This window comes from Lolium rigidum, unplaced genomic scaffold, assembly GCF_022539505.1.
Source record: "Lolium rigidum isolate FL_2022 unplaced genomic scaffold, APGP_CSIRO_Lrig_0.1 contig_52156_1, whole genome shotgun sequence".
Taxonomy (NCBI): domain Eukaryota; kingdom Viridiplantae; phylum Streptophyta; class Magnoliopsida; order Poales; family Poaceae; genus Lolium; species Lolium rigidum.
The window spans coordinates 52,246-65,514 of NW_025900860.1; the positions used below are offsets into that span (position 1 = coordinate 52,246).

Sequence of the window (13,269 nt, forward strand, 5' to 3'; positions counted from 1 at the left end):
GGTTTCGCGACGGAGGCTATTTGTAGGCGGAAGGGCAGGTAAAGAGGCGGCACGAGGGGCCCACACCACAGGTCGGCGCGGCCAGGGCCTAGGCCGCGCCGCCCTGGTGTGTCGCCACCTCGTGGCCCCACTTCGACTCTCCTTCGGTCTTCTAGAAGCTTCGTGGCAAAATAGGACCCTGGGCGTTGATTTCGTCCAATTCCGAGAATATTTCGTTGCTAGGATTTCTGAAACCAAAAACAGCAGAAAACAGCAACTGGCTCTTCGGCATCTTGTTAATAGGTTAGTTCCAGAAAATGCACGAATATGACATAAATTGTGCATAAAACATGTAGATATTATCAATAATGTGGTAAGAAATTATCGATACGTCGGAGACGTATCAATCCCACACGCGGCCAATATCCTACAATACCGTGCCAAGAGTTTCGACGACCGTTTGTGATCCTTAATTAACAACTCATGATGAGCACGGTACAAGGCTAATTTAAAGAGCACCGTCTTGGAAACTTGTTCCTTGAATTGGTAGGTCAACCTCCGTTTCAAGGAATAAGGTGTCCTCGTTTTACGAGCTTTTTGTTTGACCAAGAATTACTTTAAATAGATAAAGATTGTTTGTATGAAATTAGTATCATTAAAAAGTGATTTTCAATACGAATCCAACGATACTATATACATATAATATAATCAACGTTCTGTTGCTCAATTTTTATGGTCAAACTTCGTCTTGGAACACGCGTGCGCCTTATTGCTTGAAACGGAGGTAGTATATAGCTTGGTCAATCGTCAGATACTCACATTAGTTGTTTGGTAACTCTACGTTTACAGATGAAATGACCTCTCCGTCTCAAAAAAAAAAAAAAGCCTTCTCTATTATTTTCAGATTTGGATGTATATGTAGCTAAAATATATCTATATATCTTCGGCTAGATAAAACTAAGGAGCATTTTTAGAAACGGACGAATTAGCAACTGAGATTGAAGAGATCATGTCACTGATTACATCAGTGACCGGCCAACAATTAATCTAACCTTAATTGGTCGACCTGTATCCAGCGGTGTCCTGTTAGGTGGACCAAATGTGTATCGCTTTTCGCGTCCCCTATTTGTTTAGATAGGTCAATTATACCGTTGGGCTTTTTTTTTTGCGAGAAATCCACCGATCTATTAATAATCATCAACAGTAGTACAAATAGCCCAAAAAGTAAAAGAAATTACAAATTGGTACTCAGACCACCTAGCGACGACTACAGACACTAGCACGAGCCGAAGGCGCGCCGCTGTCCTCGCCCCTCCATCGCTGGAGTCAGGCAAAGCTTGTCGTAGTAGAGCTTGTTGTAGTAGACAGACGGGAAGTCGTCGTGCTAAGGTCCCAAAGGACCAGCACACCAGAGCAGTAACCATCGCCAATGATGACAACCATAGATCGGAAGAGACTGACATGAAATCACACCAACTAACACGAAAACCGACCGGATCCCAGAAGATCCGAGGGGCACACAACTCCACGCGTCCTCCGTCAGCGCTAGATGCACCACCGGAGCGAGGATAGGGCGGGGAGGACATTATTCTGACTTCAGGATGTAGCCGCCGCCTCACCATCCCAAAGAAGAGACTGAAAAGCAAACTAAATTAAGGACGAAAACTCCCCGCCGGCGAGGGACCGTGATCCACCACACCTCCAAGGCCCCAAGGCCACCGGAGGTGAAGCGGACCAGCGGTATCACCGGCGAGGAGGACGGAACCCTAAATGGGTTTGTAGCTTCTTGCGCCGCCTCTGGCTGTGTCCGCTGCGTACCGATTCGTTGGTCTGGCCTTGACTTAACTTGCAGCATACCGTTGGGCTTGACAGTTCAAATTTTGATCCTGTAGAAACAATGCGTTTCCAGTAGGAGAAAATCTGAATGAACTAGAACATACATACGTAGTCGCATGCACATATGCATGTTCGTCGGCAACCTCAAGAGAAAGAAAGGAAAATCTTGAGACTCAACTTAGCAGAGTGTTTTTTCTTCGAAGGATCCATGCAGACAGATAATCTCGCCGTCCAAAGGAGTTGGAGCCACATATATGAGTACGCGCACGAGCTAAGACGAAGGAAAGAAAAAGGCTGGATGGTAGCCACACACGTCATCATTTATTTTCGAAACAAGCATTAACAAAGTTATTAATTGGTTGACGGTGTATTTCTCTCCTTCCAATTTTTTTATGAAACTAGCATGGCAAGATAAGAGCATCTCAAGCAAATTTAGAGGAGCAAACAACTGCCTATCGTTTTGAAGATCTTATCGAAAATGCACTTTTGATCCTAGGTGTATATATTCCCTTTACCCAAAAAACAAATTTTAAAATGTTAAAAAATTCAGAGATTTTTTTTAGCACATACATCTCCACATTCTATGTCATAACTTATAAATTCATAGAAAAATGATAGTTTTTGTGGCATGTGCAAAAATGATAAATAAATTCCTAGCAAAAGCCTTATTTTAGCATTGATTTTTGTCTTTTTTGCACAAGCTACATAACAATTCACTTTTCTCAAACAACTTCATGAATACGTATCATGTTGAGATGTACGTGCAACATTTTATTTTAATATTTTTTAATATGTTGAAAATGTATTTTAAATAAAGAGATCATATGCACCCAGAGCAAAAGCACCATGTCCAGAGCTTATTTGCTACTCTAATAAAGTTTGGGTTCTAGCCGAACTCTCACTCTTAGCCCACTAATTCTTACATTTGGCTCAAACATTGTATCAAACACTTTCTATGCGCCCAAACATAGATGAAACATTTAATGTAGATATATAAATATTGATTTGAAAAACATTTAAACTATATTCAAACATATATACTACATATATAAACATTGATTCGAACATATACTAGCTATATAAACTAGATTTAAACATTAAACTAGATTTCTAAATTAAAAAAACAAGGGAGTCGACATCGTCCCTATCGGAGTCGCTGAGGGAGTTGAGGCACCTCTCGAACGGTGAGGCGATGTCGGTGTTGCATGTGATGTAAACGACGAAAGCAGCAGACGATGGGCATTCAGTGTAAGGTTCGTAGCATAGAAAACAAAAAAATTCTACCACAAGAACGAATAAAATCAAGATCCAATCTATGGAAAAGCCAAGATCCAATCTATGAAACATATGCACCGAGATAGATGAGAAACTAACCCTCGTAGATCCAAATTGTTAACGAGATCGGATCTCGTGGTTGATGTATATGTTCACTTGACGAACTCCGGTTCGTGTTGAAGTCCTTTCTGGTGCTGCGATCGGACATCACTTCCGTACTCGGTCACACGTACGGTGTCGATGTAAACGTCCTCTCCCTATTCCAGCGGGCCAGCGGATGTATTAGATCCCCTCGGAATCCCAGCAACACGATGGTGTGGTGGTGGTGGATGGAGGGGAAATCCTGCAGGGCTTCGCCAAGCCTGCGCAGGAAGAAAGAGGGAGAGAGGGTGGATGCTAGGGTTAGGAGGAAGGAGTGGGCTGCGCCCCTCCCCCTCCCCTCTTTTTATAGGGGGAGAGTGCGGCTAGGGTTGCCTTTCCCCTCCTCCACCCCTAGGGCCGGCACACAAGGGGGTGGGGGGACTTGCCCCCAAGTCTCCCTTGAATCTAGGGATTTCCCTTATCCCTTGGGGGTGGCTGGCTTGCTGGGTCTTGAGGGCATGGTGCGCCTGGCCCATTAGGGCTGGGATGCACCTCCTCGGCTCATGTGGCTCCTCCCGAGGTGGTGGGTCCACTAGTGGCACCTCTGAAACCTTCTAGAAGTACTCCGGTCAACCACCGAAATAATCCTGAACTTTTTCGAAACCCAGAACGAGACTTGTCTTATATGAATCTTATCCACTGTACCATTCCGGACCTCCTTGTGATGTCCTGGATCCAACCCGAGACTCCGAACAATATTCCGTGTCCATCTCATATTCCATATCTACTTAAACAACACCAAACCTTAAGTGTGTCACCCTACAGTTCGCGAACTATGCAGATAAGATCGAGAAACCTCTCTGACCAATAACCAATAGCGGGACCTAGAGATCCATAATAGATCCTACATATTCAATGATGACTTCGTGATCGAAAGAACCACAAACATACGATACCAATTCCCTTTGTATCGTGATGTTTTACTTATCCGAGATTCGATCATCAGTATCTCCAAACCTACTTCAATCTTGTTACTGATAAGTACGCTTTACTAGTTCCGTGATATGACATCCCTTGTGACCTAGTCACATGCTTGCAAGCTAATTGGATACCATTACACCAAGAGGGCCCAGAGTATATATTTCCATCATTTTGGATAGACAAATCACACTCTTGATCCATGCGCTTCAACTCGTACTTTCAGAATATCCAATACCACCTTTATAACCACCCAGTTACGAAGTGACATTTGATGTCATCAAAGTATTCTTCCGGTGTTAGTGATTAACATGTTATCATGGTTGAATGATTAGGTTACTATGTATTTGAGAGATTATAGCAAAATGAACTTAATGACTTGTTCTTATTGTTGTGCTTACTGTGGGTGTGTGTCCATCATATTATTCTCCTAATGATGTGATCTTGTTACTAATAACATCCAATGTTCATGATGAGGAAACCATGATCATCAATTAATAAACAAGCTAGTTAAACAAGAGGCTTACCAGGGACTCTGGTTTATTTACAAAACACACGTATCAATGTTTCAAATTAATACAATTATAGCATGGGATGAAAACATTTATCATAAACACAAAGATATAATAATAACCACTTTATTATTGCCTCTTGGGCATATCTCCAACACTCGGCAGCGGACAGAGAAGAGGCAGCCGACCCTACGATAGCGGCGGCTCGACTCGCAGAACACACGTCGAGCACCGCTTGTACCTACGTGACGCGCTCCGGGTAGATTCAACGGAGCTCCACCATGTATGCCTCCCTGGATTTCTCCACCTCCAGCTACTCCTGCAATCACCACCATGGAGCCAGACATTCTCCATGTCGTACCACCATGCCGCCTGTGAAACCGACTGGTAAAATCCGAGTCAATACATTTTCTCATGTTACACTCGTGGATCTTGATATACATCATGTATATACCTTCCGTTTAAGAATTTTCTCATATAATCTTGAATACTTTTTGGTCTTTATTACATTTTACTTGGACATAATTGATCATTGCCTACCAAAAGAAAGGTTTAACTATTCAGTGCTCATACTTTGCAGGAATGGGCGAAAAGGCCCTAAAACACTCCTATTACTTGATTACTCCGGGATGGCGCGTTGAAGCAGATGAACATATGGACCAACTTGTGCAAAGTGGAGAGGAATTCAGGGGGCCAAACACAAAAACTACCAGATCAGATCGGGAGGCTTTTAACCAGGGAGAAAGGTGTGCACTTCCAGCCGAAACCCGCTACTTCTTCTCCACAACCGGCCGTCGCTGCGGCCAAGCGGGCGTCAAGGCGTGCCACCGAGTCACCTCCACAAGGCCATAGATCGTCGCTGGCTCTACGACATCGGCTGCTCTTCACCAACGAACCAGCAAAGACGGCGGAAACCAGAAGCTCTTCTTCTTCCTGTGTCCCTTGCTGCTACGATTCATCTCCGTCAGCGACCAGGCGACGACGCGGCCGTGCGGGGCTAAACTGTTGCAGGTCTGGGACTTCACCAACTCCAGCCTCAACGACTTCCTCTTCACCAGTCTGAAGTTCGACCTGGGTAGATCGAAATCAAACTCTGTCCCTGCCCCCCTCTTTAATTCTGCAAACTCCTGTGAACTATCACCGTGCAGTGACTTGTTTGTTCAGTTTGAGACTACTTCGTGTATGGATAGATGTGTTTTGCTGATCTATGAGTAGTAGACCGTGGCCTGTAATCTCAGATTCATGTGCGTGTGTTAGCCTGTTACTCTGCCCCTTTTCCTCTACAATTGTTTCTTTCCTATCTTGATTATTTGCTAGTTCTTATATTCTGTTAATTCGTGCGTTTGCTCTATCCTTGTCCCTAACCATTGCTTCTGTCCCAAACTTAAATGTCTGCTTGCGCTATGACTCGTGTTGTCATTTAAACAATAGTTTAGTTCAGTGTTAATTTGTAAAACGAAAATCACAAAAAAAAACATCATTCAGTTTACTGTTTAGTCTATATTCAGTTTACTTGCAAATTCACCCTTACTTGGTTACCTAGATTTAGCCGAGCATAATCGCCGTTGCCTAGTCCCTGAGGAGAACACGACTCGCTGTTTATTGGGCAAATAATTGCACTATTCTACAGTATATCATTTTGGCGCCGTTGCCGGGGACTAGCGTCGAGTGTTTGTGCTAAGTTAAAGACTAGGTTTAGTGTAGTTTCAAATTAGAATTTCTCTCTCAATTCTGTTTCTCTGTTTGTGTTATCTTTCTATTTCTCGTTGCTTCGGCTTATAAGGGCACTAACTTTCTCACTGTGAAGGTTGTTTTAGTTGATGTTTCAGGATTTTATACAGGAATATTGTTTATGTTACACAGTCTGAGTGATTTGTTGCCTTACGACCCTGAGATTGAGAGAACACTGAGAAAGAGAAGAAAAGAGAATTGCAGTAAGTCTGACAAGATGGTCAATGGAGGAGATCCAAAAACCTTGCGGGATCTGTGGATTCCCATCAATCAGAATGCAGGATCAAGCTCATTTCAGCCGACGATTCAGGCTAATAATTTTGAACTCAAACCAGCCCTTATCAACATGGTTCAGCAAACAAGATTCAGTGGTGCTGCAACCGAAGATCCTCATGAGCACATCACCAACTTCCTTGAGTATTGCAACACATTGAAGTGCAATGGTGTGTCCCCTGAAGCTATCAAGTTGTCCTTGTTCCCATTTTCTGTCAGAGATGGAGCGAAATTATGGTTTCATTCTCTGCCTATTCAATTCAAAGATACCTGGGAGCATCTGTTACAGTCATTTTTTGAGAGATATTTTCCTCCAGCTAAAGCAGCAGAGTATAGGGACAAGATAACCAGGTTCGCACAATATGATGGAGAGAGCCTCTATGAAACATGGCATAGGTTTCAGGAATTGATTCGTATGTGTCCTCACCATGGCCTTGAGAAGTGGTTGTTGTTTCAGACATTTTACAAAGGTTTGACCCATCAAACAAGAAGCTCTGTCGATTCTGCAGCTGGAGGTGGAATAATGCACAAGACGTTAGATGAAGCTTTTGAGCTGATCGAAAATATGGCATCTCATAATTTTTCCTGGTCCAATGAAAGGTCTGTAGCACCTCAGAATCCTGGTAAACATCAGTTGAGTGCCAGTGATAGTTTAGCTGCTCAGGTAGAAGTGTTGAACAAGCAAATGGCCAGGTTATTATCTCAAGGAAACTCTTCATCCATTGCTGCAGTACAAGACACTCAGGGATGCCAAATCTGTGGACAAATCGGGCACCAAACTGAAGAATGCTCAGTATTTACAGTGGATCAAACAACAGCTGAAGTAAATTATGCTCAGAACCAAGGGCCTTATTCTGCTGGATATAATCCTCAATGGAGAAACCATCCTAATTTGTCATACAAGAATAATCAACCTCAACAACAATTTCAGGGAAATTCAAGTAATCAGAATTACAAGCAGCAAGCTCATAATCAACAATTCAACAAGCAACATGTTAGCCAAGGGAGTAGCTCTCAAGGCATGGAAGAGATTATCAAGATGCAGATGGACTTGATGAACAAAATGAGTAATGAAATGGGAAGTATGCAAGATTCAGTCAAGAAATTGTCGTCCACAATGGAAAGCTTTGTGGCATTCCAGACAGCGAATCAAAAAGAAGCAAGGCTGCCCTCTCAAACTGAAGCTAATCCTAGACAATGTGGTGCTGTAACTGTCAGTACAACCAGTGAAGTAAGCGGAGTGACCACACGAGCAGGAAGGTCTACGACTGTTTTCGACAAGCAATCAGAGAAGACAGGGATCTTGCCAAGGCCAGTAACATATGTAACACCACAATTAAGAAAGAATTCCAATGAGGGTGAAATTCAACCTAGATCAGTAAAAGAGACAGAGAAGGACATAGCTCCAAAATCGAACACCTTGCCAGTTAAAATTGTTAATCCCCCAATGAACAATACAAAGGAAGCAGCAACATCTTCCACCATACTGCCTGAAGCAATCCAAATGAACAAAGTACCATTCCCTGATAGATTGGAGAAAAGCAAAGAAGACAAGCAATTCAACAAATTTCTTGAAATAATGAAGGATGTACAAGTCACTATTCCGGTGCTTGATGCAGTCCTTCATGTGCCTATGTACGCCAAGTTTTTCAAGGATTTGATGAGCAAGAAAAGAAGCATTGATGCGTCAGAAGTTGTTACACTAACAAAGGAATGCAGTGCAGTCATTCAGAACACCTTACCTCAGAAACTTGAAGACCCAGGGAGTTTCTGCATTCCATGCTTAATTGGAAACAGAGTATTCAATGCACCGTGTGATCTTGGCTCAAGTGTGAGCGTGCTGCCTCATTCTGTTAGCCAAATGATGCCCTTAGGGGATCTTAAAGAGACAAATATGACATTGCAATTGGCAGACAGGACATACAGGAAACCTGAAGGGATATTAACGGATATTCCAGTAGTGGTTGGTAAGTTTGGATACCCAGTTGATTTTGTGGTCTTGGAAATGGAGGACAATGCTGAGGCAATCATTTTGGGAAGGCCATTTTTGGCAACAGCAGGAGCTTTGATTGATGTGAGAGGAGCCTCCTTAACTTTAAGGTTTGGTAAAGAGAAGGTTGTTTTCGACATGAGACACTCCACACATATACCTCAAGGAAAATAATTATGCCAAAGGATAGACACAATTTATGATTGCATTTCTCAAGAATATGAAGGGGTCAAGGAATTCTCTACACCCACTAGTAAGATGGTCAAAACCAATGAGATACAGGATATAGTACCTTTGTATGGAATCACTAAGGTTGCAGACGAAAATGGCAAAGAAATTCCAAAAGAAGATGTGGAGATCCAAGTTGAGCTTAAGCAACTTCCTTCCCATCTCAAATATGAATTCCTTAACAGAAACAGAAACCATCCAGTAATTGTCAGCGCAGATCTGACTGAGGAACAAGTGCAACAGTTGTTGCCTGTATTGGAAAAATACAGAAAAGTCATTGGATACTCTATCGCAGATATGATTGGCATTAGTCCTTCAATTTGCACTCATAGAATCTTCCTTGAAGATGGATGCAAACCTACAAGAGAACATCAGAGAAGGCTCAATCCCACTCTTCAAGATGTGGTTAAGAAAGAAATTTTGAAGTTGCTAACTGCAAAAATTATTTACCCCATTTCCGACAGTGAGTGGGTTAGCCCGATCCATGTTGTACCAAAGAAAGGAGGGATAACAGTTGTTGAAAATGATCATTTTGAGTTAATACTAACAAGAATTGTTAATGGTTGGAGGATGTGCACCGATTTTAGGAAGCTGAATAAAGCAACAAGGAAGGATCATTTTCCTTTGCCTTTTATGGATCAGATGCTGGAAAGGTTAGCTGGAAAGAAATATTTTTGCTACCTAGATGGGTATTCAGGCTTCCTTCAAATACCTATTCATCCCGAAGATCAAGAAAAGACAACATTTACTTGCCCTTATGGTACGTTTGCATACAGGAGATTGCCATTTGGTCTGTGTAATGCCCCAGGAACATTCCAGCGTTGTATGACCGCTATGTTTTCTGATATGACTGAAAGCATAACGGAAATCTTCATGGATGACTTCACTGTGTATGGGGAAGATTTTCACACTTGTCTGGTTAATCTTGAAAGGGTTCTCCAAAGATGCTTGGAGAATAACTTGGTGCTCAATTGGGAGAAATGTCACTTCTTAGTGAGAGAGGGCATTGTCCTCGGTCATCTGATTTCTGAAAGAGGCATTGAAGTTGACAAAGCAAAAGTTGAAATTATAGCCAAGTTACCAAAACCATTGAATGTTAAAGGAGTCAGAAGTTTCTTGGGCCATGCGGGATTTTACAGGAGATTCATTAAGGATTTTGCAAAAATCACCAAGCCATTGACAAATTTGCTCAACAATGGTGTGCCATTTAAATTCGATGAGCATTGTGCTATTGCCTTCAATGAAATTAAATTGGCATTGGTATCTGCACCCATTGTGCAACCCCCAGACTGGAACCTTTCGTTCGAAATGATGTGTGATGCTAGCGACTATGCTGTTGGTGCCGTGTTAGGCCAGAGAAAGGAAAGAGGACTTCATGTGATTTCTTATGCAAGCAAGACTCTCGACAGTGCTCAAGCAAACTACACCACTACTGAAAAAGAATTGCTAGCAATAGTTTATGCCTTTGACAAATTCAGATCATACCTGGTGGGAACTAAATGCATTGTGTTTACTGACCATGCAGCCATCCGGTATTTGCTCAGCAAGAAGGAAGCAAAACCCAGACTAATAAGGTGGATCTTGCTACTACAAGAATTTGATATAGAAATCAGAGATAAGAAGGGAGCCGAAAACCTTGTTGCAGACCATTTATCAAGAATTGAAAGCACTGAATCAGATCTTGTACCAATCAATGACTCTATTCCTGGTGAGCAGCTATGTGAAATTTCACAGATAAAAGGAAAATCACCCTGGTATGCTGACCTTGTTAATTTCCTTGTCTGTGATATTATCCCTCATTCAACAACTAAACAACAGAAGAAAAAGTTCAGAAATGAAGCTAGGAATTATTTCTGGGATGAGCCTCATCTTTACAAGCATTGTGCTGATGGTATCTTGAGAAGGTGCTTGCCTGAGAATGAAGTAAGACAAGTTATCTATCATTGCCATTCTTCTTCCTATGGAGGGCACGCTAGTACAGCAAAAACTCAAGCTAAGGTTTTACAAGCCGGTTTCTTCTGGCCAACTATCTTCAGAGATGTTCATGATTTTGTTAAGGCATGTGATGCTTGTCAGAGGACAGGAAAAATGTCAAGGAGACATGAAATGCCGCAGCAAGTTATTTTGGAAGTGGAGCTCTTCGATGTCTGGGGGGATTGACTATGTAGGACCCTTACCGTCATCACAAGGTTACAAGCATATTTTGGTAGCTGTTGACTATGTTTCCAAATGGATTGAGGCAATACCAACAGTACAAGCTGATTCCAGGTCTGTTTGCAAAATGCTCAAACACACCATTTTTCCAAGGTTTGGTATACCAAGGGTCGTGATCAGTGATGGAGGAGCACACTTCAATAACGCCCAACTTCAGAATCTTTTTAAGAAGTATGGGGTTCACAATCACAGGGTCACTACCCCCTACCATCCTCAAGCAAATGGTCAGGTGGAATTATCCAACAGAGAAATTAAGCAGATTCTCGAGAAAGTGGTTTCAAAATCCAGAACGGATTGGGCAGACAAGTTGTCTGACACCTTATGGGCATACAGGACAGCCTATAAGACTCCTATAGGTATGTCTCCATTCAGATTGGTGTATGGGAAAGCATGCCATCTTCCAGTTGAACTTGAGCACAAGGCGCATTGGGCCGTGAGAACACTTAACATGGACATTGATGCAGCTGGGAACCAGAGGAAGCTGCAGCTTAGTGAACTTGATGAGATACGACATGATGCATATGAAAGTTCAAGGATATACAAAGAAAAGAAGAAGAAGATACATGACAAACATATTTTGAGAAGAGAATTCTTTCCGGGAGACACAGTGTTGGTGTATGACTCTAGGTTCCATTTGTTTCCTGGGAAATTCAAGTCGAGATGGTTTGGGCCTTGCATTGTCAGAAAAGTTTTACCCAGTGGAGCAGTAGAGGTTCAGAGCCCATCACAGGGCAATTTCACAGTCAATGGACAACGTCTGAAACAATACCTTGCTGGGGAAAAGATTCCAGAAATTGAGGAAGAAGAGTTACCTAGTTGTGAGCAGAAGGAAGTATGATTCATCCAACATCTTGGTCCAGCTAATGACCGTAAACAAGCGCTGTCCAGGAGGCAACCTGGAGCTAATTTTTCCTTTTATTTTTCCTTTTCCTTTTTTTTAGCCTTGTTCAGAAGATAGCACAATCTGGGAAAGGAGCTTGAAGATCAGAAGTTCATCATCAAAAAAAAAAGTGAGCGATATTACTTCCTTTTATCTTTGTTACCATGGATACTCTTTTAATGTCTCATTAATTGGAAATTGTCTCTCTCAAGCTTTAATTTTGTTTTCGAGGAGTACTGCTAGTGTATGCTTTAGGTGCAATTCAGTATAACCCTACAACTCTTTATATGTATGATTAAGCATTACAATTCTGTTTACTGTTAATTGGATTCTTGTATTTACTAAATGCTTAAGCCTGAATGATCCAGAAAGAACCTTGTTGAGAGAATCTTGATTATTCTAACCTTGTCCTTCGAACCAACAATCACTGAACCTAGTTGGGCATCATGATCTCGGGATCGGTGTTACCTGACTATGGGAACGTGATTGAGTGTTTTTGTTGTTTCTAGTTTCAGAAAGCTTTCCTTTTCTCACTCCTGCACTTAGATGGATCTCATGGTCTCGGGATCGGTGATTTCTGACTATGGTGAAAGGAGTGAATCTTCTTTTATAGTTCTTCTTTTCTTACCCCTTAACCTAGATGGATCTCATGGTCTCGGGATCGGTGATTTCTGACTATGGTGAAAGGAGTGAATCTTCTTTTATAGTTTTTTTTTCTACCCCTTAACCCAGATGGATCTCATGATCTCGGGATCGGTGATTTCTAACTGCGGTGAATGGAGTAAATTTCTTTTATTTTTATTCTTCTCTAATCATCCAACCTAGATGGGCACCATGGTCTCGGGATCGGTGATGCCTGACTATGGGGAAGATGGTTAACCTTTCTGGAAAATAAAAATAAAAATAAAAAAAAAGAAGAAGCTTGTATCAATGATTACAGTAATGTTGCGTTATAATAGAAAAGAAAAAAAAATGGATGTTAAACCGGAGCTATTGACAAGGTCTCAGTATAAATGACTTGGGAAGTTGTAAATGAAGCCTAAAATGTTTGAAATCCTCTCTCTGTTTTCTTTTCCTTTTCTGCACTGGGTTTAGTACAATGTTAAAACTTATCAGTTCTCTCTCGACAACTATTTCTGCTTACTTCATGTCCTAACATTTAGCAAATTCCTGAATCCAATTCTTCGTAAACATCCTTATAATGCTTACCTTCCATACAAGTTGCACACTAGTGTTATACTGTATTCTAGCTGAAGCATGCACCTTGCAGTACTTTGACACTTCTGCTTGAG

At 41.8% G+C, this 13,269-nt stretch overlaps 1 non-coding gene across 1 annotated transcript; it reads right to left on the minus strand.

The window, feature by feature from the left end:
* Positions 1-6,993: 6,993 nt before the first annotated feature.
* Positions 6,994-7,100, minus strand: LOC124681682. The gene has a single exon (XR_006995992.1). It is a non-coding gene; the product is annotated as a small nucleolar RNA R71 (small nucleolar RNA).
* Positions 7,101-13,269: the final 6,169 nt, after the last annotated feature.